The sequence below is a fragment of the Pithys albifrons genome, chromosome 11 (assembly GCF_047495875.1).
Source record: "Pithys albifrons albifrons isolate INPA30051 chromosome 11, PitAlb_v1, whole genome shotgun sequence".
NCBI classification, from domain to species: domain Eukaryota; kingdom Metazoa; phylum Chordata; class Aves; order Passeriformes; family Thamnophilidae; genus Pithys; species Pithys albifrons.
This window is the reverse complement of record NC_092468.1, coordinates 26227971-26250306: the sequence shown is the minus strand read 5'-3', so window position 1 is coordinate 26250306 and position 22336 is coordinate 26227971. Positions and strand designations below refer to the sequence as shown.

Below are 22336 nucleotides of genomic sequence, written 5' to 3'. Positions count from 1 at the left end.
TTTCAGTGGGAGGATCTTGCCTGAACTGCCTTTGGAAATCAGGTGCTGAGAAACTCCCTCAGTGGGTCCATGTCCTTGCCCAGGCCTGGTGTGAGGGTGGGTGTGAGGCTCAGAGTCACAGGTGGCACCGTGGGGTGAGCAGCTCTGGGTCCTGCTCCCCACTGACACATCACACATTTGCTTTGCATTTTGAAAAGTATGAAATGCTTTATATTCTGAGAAGTACATTGTGATCCCCCAGCACAGTCACTGTGGAAAGCACATTCTGGAACACGGTTGTGGGAAGGGGTAAAGGAGACAGAGACTGGAGGAAATGGTTACTGTGGCAGTCCCTAATACCTGAAACGTTTGTTTTACTGCAATTAAGATAAGCTTGCAGCAATAAAATCAATGATCCTGTGGTGAACTAATGAGGAAAAGTGTGAGAAGACGTGCCTAATAAAAATGGAAATTGCATGTTGTGTGAAGAGCAGTTTTCACCTCCAGGTTGTGCAGACTCTCCTTTTCTGTGCATTTGTTAGAATACATCCATACACCGGCACTATGCAATGCTGCAACTTGTTCCTCTGAAACCTGCTCTCCGTGGAAGGAAGGCTGAGCCCCCCGGAGCCCCGCAGCGCCTGTGAGGGGCTGGGAGCGTGTGGGAGTGCGAGTGTCCCCTCCCTGTCCCCTCCCTGTCCCCTCACTGTCACCTCCCTGTCCCCTCACTGTCCCCTTCCTGTCCCCTCCCTGTCCCCTCACTGTCCCCAGCTGTCCCCTCCCGGTCCCCTCCCTGTCCCCTCACTGTCCCCTCCCGGTCCCCAGCTGTCCCCTCCCTGTCCCCTCCCTATCCCCTCACTGTCCCCTCCCTGTCCCCTCCCTGTCCCCTCCCGATCCCCTCCCTGTCCCCTCCCTGTCCCCTCCCGGTCCCCTCCCTGTCCCCTCACTGTCCCCAGCTGTCCCCTCCCGGTCCCCTCCCTGTCCCCTCACTGTCCCCTCCCTGTCCCCTCCCTGTCCCCTCACTGTCCCCAGTTGTCCCCTCCCGGTCCCCTCCCGGTCCTCTCCCTGTTCCCTCACTGTCCCCTCCCTGTCCCCTCACTGTCCCCAGCTGTCCCCTCCCGGTCCCCTCCCTGTCCTCTCCCTGTCCCCTCCCTGTCCCCTCCCTGTCCCCTCCCGGTCCTCTCCCTGTTCCCTCACTGTCCCCTCCCTGTCCCCTCACTGTCCCCAGCTGTCCCCTCCCGGTCCCCTCCCTGTCCTCTCCCTGTCCCCTCCCTGTCCCCTCCCTGTCCCCTCCCGGTCCTCTCCCTGTCCCCAGCTGTCCCCTCCCTGTCCCCTCACTGTCCCCAGCTGTCCCCTCCCGGTCCCCTCCCTGTCCTCTCCCTGTCCCCTCCCTGTCCTCTCCCTGTCCCCTCCCTGTTCCCTCCCTGTCCCCTCCCTGTCCCCAGCTGTCCCGCACCGCGCCGTGATTGAGCGCGAGCCCCTCGCGCTGTGGGAAGGGTCGGCGCGCGGCGGGGGCGCGCGGAGGGGCACGAGGGGACAATGAGGGGATAGCGAGGGGACAGAGAGGGGGCAGTGAGGGGATAGCGAGGGGACAGGGAGGGGACCAAGACGGGATAGTGAGGGGGCCGAAGGGGACAGTGAAGGGACAGCGAGAGGACCAAGAAGGAGTCGGCAGAGAACCGTGAGAGGATAGCGAGGGAACGAGAGGGGGTTACCAGGGGCTGTGAGGGGTCGCCAGGGGCCGTGAGGGGACAGTGAAGTGGTCGCCAGAGGACAGTGAGGGAATCGTGAGGGGGTCGCCAGGGGCCATGAGGGGACAGTGAGGGGTTGCCAGGAGACAGTGAGGTGGTCGCCAGGGGACAGTGAAGGGTCGTCAGGGACCGTGAGGGGACAGTGAGGGGTTGCCAGGGGACAGTGAGGGAATCGTGAGGGGGTCGCCAGGGGACCGTGAGGGGACAGTGAGGGGTCGCCAGGGGACAGTGAGGTGGTCGCCAGGGGACAGTGAGGGGACAGTGAGGTGGTCGCCAGGGGACAGTGAGGGGTCGCCAGAGGACAGTGAGGGGGCAGTGAGGGGTCGCCAGGAGCCGTGAGATGGTCGCCAGGGGCCGTGAGGGGACAGTGAGGGGTTGCCAGGGGCCGTGAGGGGACAGTGAGGGGTCGCCAGGAGCCGTGAGGTGGTCGCCAGGGGCCGTGAGGGGTTGCCAGGGGCCGTGAGGGGACAGTGAGGGGTTGCCAGGGGCCATGCCCCCCGGTCACAGCCGGGGCACCGCGGGGTTGGTCGCCCCCGGCTCCCCCGAGCCCGCCGTGCCCGCAGCCCCCGCGCCCCGGCCCGCACGGACTCGGTGCCGCCGCTGCCCCCGCACGGGCGCCCCGGCTCCCAGGCTGGCACTGCCCGGCACAGAGCACGCCGCTCCCACCGCTGAGCTGGAGACACAGGCAGGTGAGCCGAGAGGGTGACACTCCCCTTCAGGAGAAGGAAAGCCAAAGCCCTGTGTGTGCCCTGGCTGGCTGTGAGCCCTTCTGCGGGTTCCTCACGCTGGGGCTGCCCCTGCACTGCCCTGCAGCGCCCAACACCTGTCTGAGGACAGCACAGTGTGCCTGGGGCTGGGCTCACAGTAACGGCTTTACTGCAGCACAATCTTCATATTTTACCCATAAATCTCAATTTTTATAATTAAAATCCCTGTCAGTTATAGGGGAATGATGCTGTGATTTCTTTGATTAAGTTACACTGTACACAGACAGCATCAGGACCTCGGGTTCCTCTTGTAAACCTCATTTGGCTCACAACAGCCATCCCTGCTAGTTATTACTCAGGGTAAGACAACTGGGACCTTGCTATGAGGTTTAGGTCCAGCTTTCTCTGAAATTCGCGTGTTGTGATCTGTGGGCCAGGGGGATGAGTGGGGACCTCCCAGCCCAGGCTCCCTCCTCTCTGCCCCCTGGACCTGGTGGGGCTGTGCACCCTGACCCAGCCCAGCAGAGCTGGTCTCATCTCTCTCTGCCTCTCTGCAGGTGTTTGCCTGAAACACCACTGGGCATCAGCTGGTGCACACTGTTTGGTGAATCTGCACCACAGAAAATCAGCCAAATGGTGCTACAATGACCATGTTAACACAATTTTGCTCTATATTACACTATTAAAACTGCCCTGGGAGCAGTGGCACAGTGATGAACCTCACTGAACAGTTACCCATGGAATTTCTGCTGGTATTTGCTTGGTAAAAGGCTTTAACCAGAGTGGGTCAACTCAAGAAAGTCTATTTATATGTTATTCAAAATAATCCTGTAATGAGTGCAATTTTAGCTGTGTTGCTGTTGCAGAAAAAATGCTTAACATAAACACATCAACAGCAGAAGAAATGTAAAAAGATCAAACTTTCTTGAAAGTTCATGGCTTCTAATCATTTTGGAAAGTAGGAACTCTAGGAAATAGCTGACTCTTCCTGGTAATTGAGAAATTGGGGCTTTTTAGGGGCAGCTGCAGATATTCTGTGATTCTATGAAATCTGCTCAGCTCTACCAATTTCTTCCCCGTGTTCATGGCTGCAGGATTCAGGAAAGTGCAAAGTCATGGCATGCAATGCCTCAGGCAGCTCACATCCCTTACGTGCCACTTTGGTGTAACTTCTTCTGGTTTCCTGCTTTTCTGCATTTCTTACATTAATCTTCTGAGTTATTCTGCAAGCAATATGTGAAATGAGGCTGTTACAGTGAATTACAGTAAATGGTAAAGAAAATAATGGAAGTATTTCTGGGAGACTTTTCTAATATCAGAACTTTCAGTGGAAGCATGAGTTCTGCTCACGGCCAGGAGACCCAAAAAAGGGCTGTGTGAGTTTGTGTCAAAACAAGAATTTCAGATATCTTGAAAGGGAGATACTGAAGTGGAGGAGCTCAGTGCAGTGAGTCACTCCTGTTCTCCTCTTCTCCTGCAGGTAACTGAGACGTGTAGTTGAAGATGGGAGAGAAATTCTTCTGGTGAGTCTTTATTTCTGGTTTTTTTCGTTTGGTTGTTTTGGTTTTTTTCTGAGTTGTCCTGCCCTAGCTCAGTGTTGGAGTGTTTGTGCTGCAGGAAACTGGCCAAACTTGGAGGAGAAACTTCTTAGTTATTGCTTGGAAACATGAAAACCTGTGAGCCAAACAAGCCATTCCTGACTGTAACACCTGAGTGTTTGTCAGCCATTCTCAGTGCTCCTTTCACATGTTTGCTGTCCTTCTTCCACAACAAAATGTACAAGCTGTGTTGGATCATGAGCTGTTATATTTATATTATTCTATGTAATATCATTTAATTACTAGAAGAAAATTATCTCCCCCTCAAAGCTTCACTCCTGGGAGAGGAGTACAGTTACAGAATGTTTATGCAGGGGTGCTAAAGTACATGGCAAACATCTTATTCCCTGTGTATGAAAACCTGCATACAGTCTGGGTACTTCTCTGGGAACTGCACACTCATAGCAGGGACTCTTTGTGGTAACAGTCCCTCATTGCATTATGATCAAAAAGCAAAGGAATGGAATTATGGAGAGACCAACTCCCTCCTTGCTGTGTTCCCTCTGCTGCTTTCAGGGTAATCATGACGTGTTCCTGCATTCCAGAATTTAGGGAAAAGAAGATGGGGGAGGGAAGTGAAGCCCTTTGGTAGTTTTGACTCACAGGAAATGCATTTTTATTCGCAGAGAGGTCTGTCCCTGTCACCATTCAATGCCCTGCCCAGCAGCTGGAAGGGACCAGGGGCAGGCCCCGATCTGTGCACAGGGACCTGGGGTCATGTGTGTCTGAACTGACCACACTGATCGTTGTTGTCAACTTTGTGACTCTAGTTGAGTAACAAAATATGTCCTGAGGTGAATGTGCTCATGGCTACCTGAGGACTTGGAAATCCCACTAGTGACCTACAGAGCATTGGTGATCTTGAGTGAGTTCAATTTCATCTTGTTGAAGCTTTTACACCATGAGGGACAAGCTGATGTGTATTTCCAGTTTGATGGTGAGATACTAAAGAGCCATTGTTTGGCTGACAGTTCTATAAATGGTTGTGAGAATTGTTAACCTGGTTCTTCTGGCCTGTGCTGGTAGAAAGTAGTACCTACTAAGTGCTCCTGGGTGTCTTGTGGCCTTGGGAATGGAATCGAGGACAGTTTTTTAATGTAGCAAATTTCCCATGTTCTTGTAGATACATTTTTTCCTAAGCTCGGTTTACTCTGAGCCTGTTTTACCCATCATTGATCTGATCTATTGTTATCCAGATTCAGAATTTCTTTTTAGCAGCATTACACACATGAGCACAAGGCAGAAGGATGGGCAGGGGACCTTTTCCTGAAAGCTGGGGGTCCCTGCAGGAGACTCTGGCCCTGGGCAGTGAGGAGCTGGATGTTTGGTTCGTTTGTACCAGAGCCCTCAGGCTGCAGACACTGAGCACTCTTTCATCCTTATGACTTCAAAGTGCAGCTCAGGACTGGGCAGAACAGGCTGTGAGTTGGATCTGTAACTGAAATGGATCTGTGAGGCTGCCCTGCCTCCTCTTTTCAGAGCCTGTTGTATGTGACCTTGCAGCAAATGGATGCACGTTCCACATTCATGTGGAATTTCTGCAGCTCTTTTTAGCTGTCTATAAATGCACCTTCCTGGAATCCCATTTGAGAGGTGAATTAAACACCACCTTATCTAACATTACATGTGGTTAATCCAAGGTTCTCCAAGTGCTGGAAGTGAATGGTTTCCTTACAGAGTTGGCCATAGTGGTTCTGGCATGACCTGCAGATTTCATTGCCTTTATCCAGGGGAGCTGAGGAAATTGTGATCAAAAAGCCAAACCCTGAATTGTGTTCTGGCAGTGCAGCTGCCTCGCTGACAAAGGATTTGCAAAGTTAAAGGCATGATTTGCTCTAGTCTGAGCTAAACCCCCTGCAGTAGAACTGTTGCTGTGGTGGATCAGCAGCCTGTGATGAGGGGTGAGGTGTGGGGGGTTTGCCCTGGTGTGGGGTGTGGCTGGGAGGGAGCCCCGAGCCAGCCCGTGCTGGGTCTGTGAGCAGAGCAGTGCCCCCCTCACCGGGTGAGCAAGGCACACACCAAGGCTGGCACCAACCCCCGTGGTGCTGGGAGCAGCAACACCCTGCTGGCAACACAGTGTTTCTGTGCCAGCTGACAAAACGTGAGGCAGCCTTGATGCCTGAGCCTGAGAGAGGTGTGTGGGGGTCTGGGTTCCGTGGCTTGCAGTGAGCACTGGCCTTCATCTGTGGGGTTCCTGGAGAATACAAAATAGAGGGAAATTGCAGTTAGAAATAGTCAGGGTTGATCTGGAATAGGTCAGGAAGGGAAATGGCTAACAATGCCCCAGGACTTGGGTTCTTTAAAAACCCTTTAAAACAACTTTGACATTTTCAGAATTTCAGCTGCTCGATACAGACACCTCTGACCTCAGACAGGAACTGGCTGAAATCAGGGGCTCAACAATCAGCAGCAGCCAGATTTGAGCTCTAGCAAAATATTCAAGAATTCCTCAAGCTGATAGTGAAGAAATAAAAGGAGAAAAGGGAGTCTGGGATCTATCACTTATAGGAAATTGGGGAAAGCACACAACTCTCTGAGAAGCCAGGAAACAAGTATGCCCATGTATATTCTTCCTGCTGAATTTTCTTAGCATTCCCAATCCATGAGAAGTTTGGTAAAACATTGGCTTGACTCCAGTTCAGACTCAGTTTCTCTCAAGCCAAAGTGCTGCTCTTCAGCCAGGTGTGTGAGCAGAGTCCCCTTGGGAGTTGGGACAGGAGAGGTCTGAGGTGGTGTTTGGTCAGTGTTGCCATCCCTGCCCTGGCTCAGCCCTCAGCCACGCTGGGCCAGTGGCAGCACCGTGTCCCAGACAGGAGGGTTTGCTCTGAAAGGAACGTTTGCATCTTTATGTTGGACCAGTTGCTTCTCAGAACCTCAGTCTGTGGGTTGGAGCAGTTATAAGGTTCCAAGCAGCAAACATAAAGGTTTTGTTGCCGTTTTACCAAAGGTGGTGTTTTCCTTTGGAGGCTTTGCAGATCTCCATGAGATTCTGAGTTCCCTCTGAAAGTCAGAGCTATTTGCAGGGGTTGCTAAGGTGATTTGGTGGGAAGGAAATGCACTGGCAATTTGCTGTTAAGTTGTTTACAGGAGAATATGAATGAAATTTCACCTCCCCCAGCAAGGCCAACATCCCTGTCTGAGATTATTCCAGAAAGGTTTCAGTAGAGTAGAAAATAACTGTACAAATGCCCAGTTGGCCACCCCAAGGATGATAAAATGCAATCTGGATGTCTGCAGGGCAGAGGCAGAAGCATTTACATCTCATTTCCCCTTTTCATCATTTCCAACAGAATGTGAAGCATTTTAATTTTTGCTGTCTTTTCTTTGACTGTTTTTAAGTGTGTTTCTACATGTGAATGGTTTGGCAAGTGTTTATTGGGGTTTATTAGTGTTCCAAAGTAGATATTTACACTGAGTCATCCCAAAGAGCTTTAAAGCTATGAACAAACCCTGCTGCTTCCCTGCAGCTTTCCTCCTGGAAAAACAAGAAAGTACAACCAGTCTCTGGTGGGGGAGAAGTTCCTTCTGGACTCCAAATATCAGGACTGCCTTACCCAGGGTACCAGCACATGCCCAGCATCCTGCCTTTTCCTCTGGCCAGTCTGCAATATTTTAGAAGGAAAGAAAGTTTTTCCTTATGGGGAAAAGGTTTGTAGAAAAATAGTCTTAAAGCCTCGAGCAATGTAAAGTAGATGTCAGGTCTGTAACCTGGCTCTTTGCACTGAGCCATTCATGGATTCTTCATTTCCTTCTGTACAGCTGTTGTGTCAGGATGAACTGACAGCACATGATGGTTCTGCAGTTTGGGTTTCTGACCCGGCAGGAGGGTGCAGTTGATTTACTGCTGTTGGCTTAACCTGTAAACAAACTGCTGGAGAACTGTGGGTGGATGTTTTGCCTTGTGTGAGGACGAGCGTGTCAAGGTCACAGCCCTGTGCTCTGACTGACTCCTGTTAGAGCCAGTGGGGCTGGGCATGGGGGTGGACTTTGGCTGCCTTCTCATCAGTGTTGGGTTTTACTAACCCAAAAGACCTGACTCCAGGCAAAAATACTCAAAATAAACACCATGAAATATTTACTGCCCTCTGCACAGTGAGTGTGAGCAACCTGAAAAGCTGTCAGGTTTTCACTGAAACCTCCCGAGTCTTCCCTGCATTTACCTTTATCTGGAATCTCTATAATTAAAATACATTTTGAAATCTTCTGAATTCCTCTGTTCTGTTTCCTTTCGTATTTTCTTAGTTTTTCTTTCTCTGTTACTCTTAATGCAATTTAACTTTGAAAGACAAAAGCATTTCCATGTCTAAGCCTTGACTTCCCAGACACCAGATGGATTTCCCCCAATGTTCTGGGCACAGTGGTGATTTAGAGTTTTAATAAAGATGTGAGGAAAAGGAAAACTAAGTCAGTATTTTTCTGATAAGAAATGCAGGTGCTGTGACTGTGCAGGTGAGACATTAAATAAGCCCTTTACAGAATCAGCAATATTCACCTGTTTGGGTCTTTTTGTGCAAGTCCTTGCCAATGGCACACATGAAGAGGCCAGTGGAGCTTCTCCACTTTCTTTAGGATTACTAAGATTTCTTTTTCTTCTTCCAAGCAGAAGAAACTTTTGCCTATTTTTTTCTTTAGCCAATGTAAATATAAAAAGCTTCTCCTCTTGCATCCTGTGAGTGTCTGTCAGGTGAAAGGAAAGCTGCTTTAGATGCAGCTGCTGTGGCAGTCAGACTAGAGCTGAGAGGGATGGCTTTGGAAATGGCTGGCAGTCGTGTCAATAGCAAAGCTCTGGTTTCTGCACTGAACAAATGTCCTCCTGAGGAAAGCTTCTTCCAAGTTTTAGGCATTTGAATGAAATACAATATAAAAATTCAAATATTGCTCAGCAAGTTCCATTTGTGTTCTGCAGAGAGTTGTGCTGGCTCTGCATCCGTGCAGGATCCTTCTGAAGGCAATTTAACTCACATAGTAACCAAAAAAGCAGCAATTAACTCCATCTGTTTTCACCAGAAAAGGCTGCATGAATGAGCTTTCAAAGGTGCCAAAATGAGATGGAGAGGAGGATTCCCATGGTTTCACCTGGTTCCAGGGCTCTGCTGCCCCAGTCTTGCCAAAGATATCACTGGAAATGTTTTATTGCTAAAAATAGTCCCATCTTGCGTGTGTTGTTCCAGGATGTGCCTGCACCACACTGAATGTGAATTGTATGAGCAGCACAGAACCAAAGCTGAGAGAAAACGAGTTCCTTAGAGAGCAACAGTTCCTTATCCCCTGCAGATTGACTTTGGGGGTGGTTTTTTGTTTCTTGGTTTTGACTATCCACTTTCTTGTTTAAAAGGAGGAGAATTTTGCTGGGGTGAGGCAAACACAGAAGCAGAGTGGGTGTGAGCAGGTGTTTGGTTTGGCAGCCCACAGTCCCTGGGCAGGAGTGAGGCTGGGACACTGGCACTGGGAGACTGGCACTGGGATGCTGGCACTGGGACAGTGGCACTGGGACACTGGCACTGGGATGCTGGCACTGGGATAGTGGCACTGGGACAGTGGCACTGGGACGCTGGCACTGGGACACTGGCACTGGGATGCTGGCACTGGGATACTGGCACTGGGACAGGGGCACTGGGACAGTGGCACTGGGATGCTGGCACTGGGACAGTGGCACTGGGACAGTGGCACTGGGACACTAGCACTGGGATGCTGGCACTGGGACAGTGGCACTGGCACGCTGGCACTGGGATACTGGCACTGGGACAGGGGCACTGGGACACTGGCACTGGGATGCTGGCACTGGGACAGTGGCACTGGGACACTGGCACTGGGATGCTGGCACTGGGATACTGGCACTGGGACAGTGGCACTGGGACAGGGGCACTGGCACGCTGGCACTGGGACGCTGGCACTGGGATGCTGGCACTGGGACAGGGGCACTGGGATGCTGGCACTGGGATACTGGCACTGGGACAGTGGCCCAGCAGTGGCTGTGGAGGGGACCGAGGGCAGGGCAGGGCTCAGCTCCTTCCCTTTGCTCCTTTCTCACCTGCTGCAGGTTGCAGTGGCCCTGTAATTCCAGCACTCTGTGCTGTTCCAATGGAGCGCTGCCCCAGCCCTGCTCACTGAGGGATTTGAGCAGCACCATTTCTGCAGGAGGTTGTTTCTGGTACTGGTTTGCACTCTGATCCTTGTGTGCTGATGTGCTGTTGAAAGAAATCATACAAATGACCTGAGAATCACAAGCTAAGTTAGCAGGAGACTTTAGTTTATTATAGAGAAATCTCAATGCCAATGTAATCTTCTTTTCAGGTCCACATTAAAAATCTTTTTTTTAAGGAGACTTTGATTAAATGAGGATTACAAAAGTTACTGAATCTGTCAAATTCCAGAGAAAACGCTCTATACCAGATTCTGCCAAGAATTTTTAAAAATGCTATTGTTAAAATATTTTTCATCCATTTTGATATCAGACATAAGTAAATGGTGCTCAACAATGTGTTCAGACTATTCAGAATCCTGCAGGGCTCATTCTGATGCAGGACAATAAACACCCTTGTCACAGACCAGAGGAATGCAGATATTCCAGCTGCATGTTGCAGAATTTGGGTTGAAGGGTGGATGTGGGGGAGCTTTTCTGCCTCCTAAAGCTCTTGTACGGCTGAAGGAGCAGCAGATGAAGGGAGCTGACCCTGCAGTGCTCTCGGTTCTGTTCCTGTGTCAGTGGAATGCAGGAGCAGCCTGTAGATGCACACTGGGATTTCTGAAGGATGGGGGTTACCATGGAGACACTCAAGCCACCACAGACTGGTGTGAATGCAAAGCTCCGATTTTTCTCCAGTTACAGCAGGATTTGTTCTGATAAGGAACTTGTGCTGCCACTGTTTCTCCTCCCCCTCCCACTTGTTACTGAAGCAGCACAACTGCTGGATGTCGCGTGTGGTGCTGGGGGATGATCCTGGTCATGCTGTTCTGCAGCTGCTGCCCAGGGCTGGCATTTTCACACACCAGGGAAAGTCCACCTGACTGTAACTTTAAATGAACAATGGAACTGATCCATTTTGGGTGCTGGGGATTCTGACACTCTGACAAACCCCCTGTTTTCAAACTGTGAGTAAACATGAGTGTCCCTGTCCCTTCACTGGGAGGGAGAGGTGTTTGTGGTTTGTCTGTAGAGCAGATAATGGGATAGAAATGTCAGGGAGGGGAATACCAGGAAGCTTGTTGAGTTCATGGCTAGTGTGCTTTTCCTGCGAGTGGGAGTCCCAACGGAGGAAATACTTCTTTGGAATGTGCAGAGAATTGGTATTGTGAGCACAGGGGCTCCTGAAGATACGTGGCAAGAAGATTTAGTCTCTGAACATCTACTATAATTCTGAAAATTTGCCCTTTACCTGCTGCCTGCCTTGCTCTTGTGTAAGCTGCAGCACCAAGGGAGGGTGAGAAGGGCTCTCCTCAACTCCATGTCCTCCTGTTCTCAGTTCAGCTGTTGAATTCCTTACAGCACAGTCTATAGTCACACCTGAGTGAGGATGGATGGAGCCCCAGGTGTCCCAGGAGAAGCCACAGCTGAAGCACCAGCCTGTTCCCAGCCCGTTGCTGTGACTGAGCTGTCCCCTCAGTGAGCAGCCACGTCCCCAGTGCTGTGGTGTCCTGGTGGCTCAGCACAGGAGTGTCTGTGCCAGCCTGAAACACTGATGGGTTTGTGCTTCATGGGGAACTCTCTCCTCAATTAAATGATGCTTCACTGATGCCAGTACTGCCATCTGAACTGAGCAATTGAATTCAAACTGTGAAGCACATGAAAGGGTGTTACTAAAATACACTGCCTGATGTTGATAGTGTTGCTACTTCTGGAAATATTTCTTCTTGACCCAGCGAGAAGTTGCTGAAGTCCTGCTGTTCCTCCCTGTTTTTATGGATTTCTCCTGGTTCAGTTGATACTAACTTGGCAGGTGTTCACTGAATAGCCAGATCCTCATGTTTTACAGCCCTGCCCTTGGCCTGTGAGTCTGTACTCAATAAAACATAAATAATATCACAGCACTAGTTCAGGTGGTAGAAGACCTATATTTGTGTCAGCTCTAGTGGGACAAATGGGGGGAACACAGGAAAGCCCCATGTCCATTTGTATCCCTGCCAAGGAAACGGCATTAACATTATTTCAAATGTAACACAGACAGAGCTGGAATGTTTCCCCTGGTAAATGCCTTTGGGAGGAAACTGCTATAAAATACATTCTAGAGCAGCTGATTGGTTATTATGGAAAATACTTTCCCATAAGGACCCATAATTTTAGAAAAGTGCTATCCCTGAGCATAATAGTGCACCACGGCTGGTAAATGATTTCCCATTAACCCTCAGTATTCAGCTCTTCTTTGGTGAAATTACAAGAACTTTTCAGATCTTCTTTTCCCTTCCAGACCCGACCTAGTCCTGACGGGATGGTTTGATGAATGAGCTGATAACACCATTAACGTGCATTCAGGATCGATGCGTTTAGTAAGCCATGAGTGAAAATAGATGAGTGTTGCTGTTCCCTCCTTTCATTAAGGAGCTGTTTTGCTCAGTCTCCAGGCTGCAGGACTCAGGTGGAGCTGTTCCTTTCTGCCTGCTCATCAGAACTGCTGCTCCCCAGAACTTCTTTTCTTTCTTTGGAACTGTGTGGTTAAGGGCAGGCTGCATAGCCAAGAGGGAGCGATGTGAGCACACCTGGCCTGGCCTGGGCAGGCTGTGTCTGTAAGGCTGCTGGCAGGACTTGCAAGGTTTAGGGATACTCCACTCCCTGGAAGCCAAGAATTTGCTGTAAATGAGTGCAAATGTTTCGTCTGAAAAATCACTGAAAATAGTTGAGTGTTCCTGAAGAAATTGTAACAAAGCCCAGAGCATCAGTTTATAGACTAAGCTGCCTACAGAGATACCTCTGACACACTGCCAGCTGTCAGTGCTGTGCTGCAGCTCTAAAATCCAAAGATTTTATCCATTCTGTAATGTTTTGGAGTGCCTCACTACCACAGAATTTCCTTCTTGGAATTCCACTGAGTTTGTAACCTCAGTAGTGATTAACAGCATCTTGTTCTGCAGATAACTCATAGGCTTCTTCAAGGTATTTTCTACTACCAGTTTCTCTTGAAAATCTAAAAATTTTATTATGGTCTTGTGGAATGGGCAACCTGCATTTGTTACTTTTTTTGCTGGTTTTTCAAAAAAAATTGTTTGCATTGGGACCAAGGACAAGATTTTGAATGGCTTTAAATTGATTGCAAAATTCTAATTTCCAGTGACCAAAAAAAGTGCATTAGTCTTCAGTTCCCTCCTTAAGTGGTGATAAATTTCTAGCCTGAGCTTTCTGGGAAAAAAAAGAGGAAAATTAGAAATGTGTGAGACCAAACTCTTCCTGCATCCCTGATAAGAACAGAGTGTTTGCTCTTTGTGTGTGTGCTATTGCCTGAGCAGGGCACTGCTCAGGTATTTCACAGGGGACAGCTCAGCTGGGAGTGTGTCAGCACAAGCAAACACGATGAGCTGGCACATGCAGGTGCTGCAGACAGCCGGGCAGTGCCATGTGCTGCAAAGATCTGGGGTTAAAAAGCAGATGTCGACAGTTTTTGTCATGTTTTCACATGATGTTTGTGTCTATTTAGCTTGGATAGATACTGAGAATCAGAATCTTCCCATTCCATGGAGCTGTGGCCAAAGCAGCCCAGAGGTCCTGAATCCCTTATTTGACTGATGTCACCCTTGCTGTGGGATCCTGTGGCTCTCTGAGCTCTGGGATCCTGTGTCACCCTGAGCTCTGGGATCCTGTGTCACTCTGAGCTGTGGGATCCTGTGGCTCTCTGAGCTGTGGGATCCTGGTGGCTCTCTGAGCTCTGGGATCCTGTGTCACTCTGAGCTGTGGGATCCTGTGTCATTCTGAGCTGTGGGATCCTGTGTCACTCTGAGCTCTGGGATCCTGTGGCTGTCTGAGCTGTGGGATCCTGTGTCACTCTGAGCTGTGGGATCCTGTGTGACTCTGAGCTGTGGGATCCTGTGGCTCTCTGAGCTGTGGGATCCTGTGGCTCTCTGAGCTCTGGGATCCTGTGGCTCTCTGAGCTGTGGGATCCTGTGTCACTCTGAGCTCTGGGATCCTGTGTCACTCTGAGCTCTGGGATCCTGTGTCACTCTGAGCTCTGGGATGCTGTGGCTCGCTCAGCCCCCGGACCGTGCTGTGCGGGTGTTGTTATGACAACTGTGCGGCTGTGACGGGCACTGCTCTGCTGCTCGGTGTTCGTGTCTGTGGGAACCTGGGAGAGGGGGGATCCTCACCTATGAATTACCCCAACCTGTCCCAGCCCTCACAGACACTCCCTCCGACCTGAGGGAACTCTCCTGTGCTTTAAACAAGGTCTCTTAACGTGCAATAGGAGTATCTGCAAGGTACATTAAGGCTTATTGAAAGAGCTATTTAGTAGCAACTAGGGCTTTTTGTGTGCTGGTATGAATCAGGTGTGAGCCCAGAATAGATACAATACAATAGATACAAATCCATGCCCTAGTTTGTTCTGCACTGTTTACCTGTGCAGACAAGCCCTCCATGCCGAGGAAAGCTGCAGGACCGGCAGTTCCCATGGGCATGAGAGGCTGCCACAACATGAAGGCACCAAGATGTGCCAGCCTGCGGCAGGAATCTGGGGAGAAGCTCAGCCTTCACCCTCTGCGTGTGCTCTTCTGTTTGCTGAGAGGTACTGATGGTACTGCCGGAGTGTCCCGGGGCTTTCGAGCTTCCAGGCATGACCCCAGAGGGAACAGTGTATCCAGTGGGATTGAGGAATGCTCCCACAGGGACCCGTGTATCCAGTGGGATCAGGCATGCTCCCACAGGGACCCGTGTATCCAGTGGGATTGAGGAATGCTCCCAGAGGGACCCGTGTATCCAGTGGGATCAGACATGCTCCCAGAGGGACCCGTGTATCCAGTGAGATTGAGGAATGCTCCCAGAGGGACCCGTGTATCCAGTGGGATTGAGGAATGCTCCCAGAGGGACCCGTGTATCCAGTGGGATTCTGTCCTGTGCCTTGTCCCCCTCTGCAGTCTCGGCTTGGGGAACACAAGGCGAAAGAAAGCCAGTGAACATGCTGAGGTTGGCCTGTCTGACACAAATGAAATTAGTCCTCCTGAGCCATCAGACCTGGTTTGAATATTCTGACATGCTCCGAGAAGCAATGGTGACAACTCCCCAACTCCTTTGTTCTTGTTTCAGAGCAGCTGCTGCGGGGAGCTCGGTCCCTCCGCCCGTGCCCAGCAGGCAGTGAGAGCTGCTCTCTGTGCCCTGCCAGGAAGGACAGAGAGAACGCGAGGGGGGCACACGGGCTGAGCCCCACCGGGGCTGGGGGCAGGAGCCTCAGGGAATTTTCTTCTAGGAAGGCATCTCTGTTAGATTTCGGGGCTGAAGGAAAGCTGGTGCCACGCTCTTCCGTGCGAGGCTGAGGCACAGGCACGGTGCGATCCTCCCGCAGTTCGCAGCCTCACAGCACAGGCAGCAGCTGCTGGTGGGGCAGTTCTGTGCTCACCCTGTGCCTGCGGACAGCCAGGAGTGCACCCCGGCCAGGGCAGGGACACAGCGCTGGGCTCCCGGCACTGGGGTTTGAGCTTAGAGACCGCAAGGGCATTTTACAGCTCTGAATACTTGTCTAAAAGGAAGTGAAATGAGCAATTGTTGTTGTTTAACAGAGCAAAAAGGGAACGGGCTGTTAAATATTTGCATTAGGTGCAAACCTGGTGCTACTCGAAAACAGCTCTTGTCACTCACTCTGGCGGGCCAGGCCATGTGTCTCAGCAGCGACTCTGAGGTTTGATGAATCACCACCCAAAGAATTACAAGGTATCACGATCTAATCATGATCTTAACAAGCCACTGAATATCTGCAAACAGAAGAAGAAGCCACAGAAGTATCAGCCTGGAATGTTTTCCAGATGAAAGATACTACTGTTTGCTTGAAATCAAATTATTACAGATTCTGAAGCAGTAAAGAAGAAATTAATTGGTTTTATAATATTTTTGTTTTCCTCTGTCAATTAAAATTGTGTCTAACTAATTGCATTTCTTCTTGGGATAAAGCACAATGCAGTTTCATCTGTTCCCATTCCAAGAGTCTTTCCTGAAGTCCAGGGGAAAAGTAGAGATCCTTTTCCCACCTTTGTGCTTTTTTACCAAAGTTTTAGTAGGCTCAGAGCCATGTCCTTTTCAAAACCTGAACTCTCCTTACAGCTCCCAAGAGGTGCCCCAGCAGTGAAGGGAATATGTGTGAAGCTGAGTCTTCTCAAACTGACTTGGTTAACAAGAAGAAAACCATCAGCATCATCCTGATTTTTTGCAGTATTTTGCCTATTTCCTGCCCTTTTGCTATGAATGTGTGAAGTCATACAGAATTTTGAGACATGGAAAGCTGAAAATTCTTGTGAATTTACAAATAGTGGAGTTGTGGGTGAGATTAAAATTTAATAGGAGATGAAGCAATTTGTGTTCCTGTGAGTGCATGTGGCTTGTTTGCCACTTCTCAGCACTGTGAACTCTTTGTGGAAGTATTTCCCAGTCCTCTATTTTGAATTACAGTAAAGTGGAAAATACTTGAAATACTTCCTGATTTTTCACTGTTTCTACTGTAAGCAGAAAAAAAAGGGAAATAAAATGTCTTGAGCAAGAAAGATTCTGAACAGACCAGACCTGCCACTGATTATCTTTCTTCCTGAGAACAGGACTAACTTCTTATTCCCCATAAACCTTTTCCATGACCTTTATTTTATCTTTTATAAGAGCCAATGGATTTTATTTTTATTGAAGTCCTACTTTTTATCTCTTAAAAAAAAAAGCCAAACCCCCCCACTGTCTCTCATTCTGCCACAGAGGAGCCCAATTGTGACATTTCAGTTTATAAATCTGCTTAAAAGTGTTTGGGAAATTGATAATTTCACTTGTGCTCTTTCACCTTATGCATGAAACTGGGGAGAAACCCCTGGGAGCGCCATCCCAGAGACCTTCAGCCAGGCCCACACTGAGCCTGGCACGTGGCCCTGGGGCAGGGGGTGGCCCTGGGGCAGGGGTGGCCCTGGGGCAGGGGGTGGCCCTGGGGCAGGGGTGGCCCTGGGGCAGGGGGGGGCCCCGGGGCAGGAGGTGGCCCCGGGGCAGGGGGTGGCCCTGGGACAGGGGTGGCCCCGGGGCAGGGGGTGGCCCTGGGGCAGGGGATGGCCCTAGGGCAGGGGGTGGCCCTGGGACAGGGGTGGCCCCGGGGCAGGGGTGGCCCTGGGGCAGGGGTGGCCCCGGGGCAGGAGGTGGCCCTGGGGCAGGGATGGCCCTGGGACAGGGGTGGCCCTGGGGCAGGGGATGGCCCTGGGGCAGGGGGGGGGGCCCTGGGGCAGGGGGTGGCCCTGGGGCAGGGGTGGCCCCGGGGCAGGGGTGGCCCTGGGGCAGGGGGTGGCCCCGGGGCAGGGGGTGGCCCTGGGGCAGGGGGTGGCCCAGCCCAGCCCTGGGGATGGCGTGGGCTGTGTGTGCTCAGCTGCTGGACTGTAGCACAGGGTCTGTACTGAACACTGGGCTGAAAGTGCAGGAGAACAGCGTGTGCTCAGGAGAGACTGGGACCTTGGGTAGGTTGTGGCTTGCAATCAAACACTGAGTCAAAAAAGGACTTTGATATAAAAAGAAATATCATAAATGTCACTGTAGGAGGCAGAAACCTGAATGCAATCAGGGCTGATTGTGGGGGAGCTGTTACTGGCTGCTCCAAACCAGGGCAGTGTGTGTTGGAAAATGGTGCTTGGATTTGGTATAAATTGTTCATTAACTGCTCCACTTGTTTTATAATAAAATCAATTTAGTCTCGTAATGCACAACGTTAAGATACTCATTTTCAAAGAGAAAAAGCTGCTCATCCTTCCCTTTGCTTTTTCTCAGACCTTTTGAGGAACTGTGCCTGTGGTTCCACGTGCCCTTCTCTGCAGTCTGTCTATCCAAACTGATTTCCCAATTTTTCCAGCAGTGCTGTGCCCTGAATTTGTTGTACTTCTGAGGCAAAAGCAATAGTTTCTTACCTCAGCATAGTGTGATTACCAAAATCAAAACGCTCATCTAGAAAATTAAGGAAAATGGCAGGATCTAAGCTAGGGTGAATTAAAGTTAATAAGAGTTGTTCTAGCTTAGAGACTTTGGCTCTGGTCTTTAAATCTAAATTTTAAGAATGTAAAGGAAATACTTTTCAAATTGTGAAACAAGGTGGTTTGAAGATCAGTTAGAAAGCTCTCAGAGATGTGTATTTAAGGCTCAGGTGGTGAGTGGCTCGTGAGCAGCTCAGCTGCTGTTCTGTACATCTGGAGGGGGAGAGGGCTCTCAGTCAGACCCTCCCAGGCCATTCCTCCCCTCGGCTGCCCAGCACAGCAGTGAGATCCCAGCCAGGCTGCAGCCTGGTGGCAGAGTCCCTAAGGAGGCACTCAGGAGACTTGTCCAGGCTGATGCAGTGAAAGTTGAACAGACTCAGACCAGCTTTGAGGAAGCAAATTGAAAAATACAGTTTTGTCTCTCACTCTGGACAAACCCAAGTGCATTCCTCTCAGGAACAGCAGCATCACCACACCAGTGATTGCAGCCACTGCCAACCTCATTCATTAGTTCTTTTCCAGGGCCTTTCCTTCCAGCCCTTGTTTCAGTTTTAATCTGACTCTGCTGAAGGTATCTGGGTTCAGAGCCCAGCCCGGAGGGTGGAGGTTTGTTACTCTGACTGGCCATCTGTAGTTGTTTTCAAAACTCAACACTTGTGACAAAGGACAATGAACAGTGTCCACTAACACAAATTTAAAATATGTAATAATGGTCTATAATTAAGACATGATCTCTTTTTAAACTGCAGACCTTAAAAGAGCCCGACCTTTCTGAATTCAAAGGCTAAACTCAAATGGATTCACGGAAGTATTTTTTATGTAACCATTATTTAAAGCTTCCACTCTGTAATTAAGTTTTTCTCCTTGCAAGGGAGAATGAACTGTTCCTGAAAAAGCTCCTCATATGGTGAGCAGTATAATTAGAGAACTAGTTATGCAAATGTCACACAAAAATGACCTTTAATGAAGCAATATCAAATGAAAAGGCTGTTACAGCTATGCAGCATGAAGAATAGCTAAGAGTGGAGTTACTGAAGTGGATCCTGGGCCTGCTGCTGTTCAGATCCCCTGTGTGGGCTCCTTCTCGTGTGTGACTGAGAGAGGAGCAGAACAAATAGTCTGGTGGTGGACTTGGCACAGGAAATTGTGTAAGAGCTTGTGAAGGAAGGATTTCCCTTTGTGCCCCCACTGGCTGCAGAAGGTGCAGGGTCTGTCACCTACAGAGGCTGTGAAGGAGCAGCTTCTCTTCAGGGACAATCCCAGCTGGAATGACTTCTGTTGATATTTTAGTCTCATGGATTTAAAATTACTTTTCATAAATTAAAGCACAAGATACAATTAAAAAAATCACAGAAGACATCAAAAATCATGTTGGGAAAGATATGCAAGATAACACCTCTAACTTTTTTTGCTCATCTCAGTTTTTCCTTTTCCACATTTACCATGTGTGCAAAGACTCACCTCAGCCCAGGCTGATTTATCCCTAAAGTTTGAGTCTATGTATGGACACATTGTTTAAAAAACCCCAAACCAAACACACAAATATTTTTGTGTCCTCTACAATCTTTTCAATATTATCGATGGGACAGCCACGTAGCAGGAAGAGTGTTAGTGGGGATTAGTTTGTTAAGGGTCTGAGCAGATGCTGAAAGGGAGGCAGTGAGACCCTCTCAGTGACCTGCTCAGTACAGGGCTCTGGTTCCTGGCCATGCTGGGCAAGGGCTGTGCTGCAGGTCAGTCAGGCTCTGATTGTCCTGCACAGAGACCAGGGAGAGTCTGCTGTGCTTGGAGTCCCAGGGCCTGCAGGGGCAGGTGGCAGTGTGGGGATGTGACACTGTGTGTGTGTGCCTGCAAAGCTCTGCTCAGAGGAGCTGCTTCCCCAGAGACTCCCGAGTGGAATGGTGGTGACCTTTCCAAGGGAAATCAGCAATTTCTGATTCATGGTACAACGTGGGATGGAAATTTTCAGATTGCAATTTTCTTCATTCTCTAAGAGTTTATGAGGAGGAAAGTGCTGCTGGTCTGTGAGTGCTCAGACACTTCATGCAGGAAGCTGGCACCAAAAGTTTATTTCACAATGTTGAAGCTCATGGTGATTCATACTGCAGAAGTAGTTTATTTTTTAACTCCAGATTTCTGCCAAATTGCCCTTCTGTGCGAGGGCTCCTCTCATCTCCTCCATCACTGCAGGGTTTCAATTGTCTGCCCTGCCCAGAGGTGGTGCTGGTGCCCTTTCTTGTCCTCACAGATTGGGGTGGTCCACAGATAAGGGTACCATGACTGAGGTGTCCAGAATTTGGGAATCCTGATCTGGTCAGGATCTGGATCCTGCTCTGGCACAGACTTTCCATGTGACATGAAATGAGTCTCTTACCTTGTCTGTGCTTCACTGTCTTTATGTGTCCAACCATCTCAGAAGTGGGGTGATTATGCTCACAAGTGCAGGGTGTTAGAACAGCTTGTGTTGGGGTTTCCATAGTTTTATCTATTTGCATTCATAGTTTTCTCAAAGCTTCACCTGCTGTCCTGCAGGGGCTCAGCCACAGCTGCTTGGCTGAGAGCTGTGTGAGCCCTGCAGGTTCCCTCAGCTGGTTGTTTGCAGTCCAAAATTACCTTCTTCTATTCAAAAACGGGGTACTTTGATCTGATCTGCCCTCCAGTGAAGGGAAGGATTTTTGTTCCTCTCCACTGTCTGAGTTCAGGTGAACAGCAGCAGCAAGTACCAAATCCACCTTTGCTCACGTGTTTGGGACAAGGGTTCATTCCCAGAGCCAGGACCTAAATTCCTGCTGCACCTTGACCTCTCTCAGCAGTGTGAGGAGGCACCAGAAGTGAGGTGACAGTCAGTGGCTTCAGCCCACCAGCAGCTCTCCTGCAAACCCCATGGTTGCTTAGGCATTAAGCTCTTTTCTCCTTGGCTCTACACTTGGCAGGCAGAGTTTTATTTCATCTTACTTATCTCTGTTTACTTGATCCAGTAGAGTAAAAACAAAACACTTCAGGGAGGAAATAGACTTGTTTGTTTGTTTGTTCCTTAAATGAGTAGCGTTTCTTCAGTCTTGTTTACTCTGAGTCAGTGAATTAGGCAAAAAAGGCCCTGCCTGTAAGTGCATGAGTTGTCCCATTCACATCCTTGGGTTAAAGGCAGGCAGTTGCTCCCTTGCTTTGCCAAATCCAGGCTGTGAGCACTGGAATTGTGTCTGGGGGAGTGGCTGCCCTCGAGCCTCTGAGCACTTCAGTCTCTCCCTGCTCATGGGCAGAGTCAGCAAACGGTGCCAGAGCTGGGCCAGCCAAGCCAGCAGTGGCTCACCAGCCTCTGGTGGCAGATGGCACTTGGGTTTCTGAGTGTTTGGGGGCATTTTGCTCCCAACTGAACAAAATGCTGTGCTGCCTTCAGACAGCAGGACAGACATGAACAGTGGAACAGATCCCTGACTCATGGGGTGATTTTCTCCTGTTGCTTCCCTGGGCCTTTGTTTGCTGTCTCCCTGAGGGTGGGCTTCTACTCTGATGTTTTATTGTCTTTCAAATCACTAGTTTTATTTTTACCACTAGTAATTTTTTGAGTTCTGTGGAGGGAGGGGAAGGGGAGAAAAAAGGGATGTAGTAATTATTAATGTATTTGGTTAGATTATAAAGTCTCAAAGCTCATTAAAAATGAGAAACCATGGCAACCTCAACAATCCCTCCCACACATATTATACCTACCTAACAATGTGCAAAGTACATTTAGAGAAGAGAAATTAAGCATAAAGGGGACAAAAAGCATTCACTTTCTATATTGCTATTTTTAATTTCTGCTCCTGCAAACCAACACACTTGGGCTGGCAGCACCTCAAACTCTTCCATGTTAAAAATAAGTAACTGCTCACTGGGCTTTATTCTCCTGAGATTTCCTATGGTGCATTTTCAGTAAAGAGCAGATGTAATGGGAGGTTGGTGTGCAAGGAGGGAAACGTGGACATTGCAGTTTCCCTGGACCTGTTGTCTTGAATATAAATCCAACATCAGTACTGGTTGTCTAACTGAAAGAAAGGTGAAACTGCACCTCTGTTAAGATCAGTTAAAGGGGTTTAGGGAATATTGTATCTTACATCTAATTATGCCTATTTTTTTCTTTTAAAATACAGAACATTCATCTGAAACTTAATTGAAACTGTCACAGCAGTTGTGGCGTCTGAAAGTTTGT

At 49.4% G+C, this 22336-nt stretch overlaps 1 protein-coding gene across 2 annotated transcripts in view; it reads left to right on the top strand.

Annotated features, from left to right (window-relative positions):
• The first annotated feature begins 3917 nt into the window (after positions 1-3917).
• Positions 3918-22336, top strand: part of ARHGEF26 (Rho guanine nucleotide exchange factor 26) — a 110855-nt gene continuing 92436 nt past the window's right edge. For both annotated transcript variants that reach the window (XM_071566767.1, XM_071566765.1), the window contains exon 1: positions 3918-3960. The gene's annotated coding sequence lies outside the window, so the exon portion shown is untranslated. The remainder of the gene's footprint in view (positions 3961-22336) is intronic.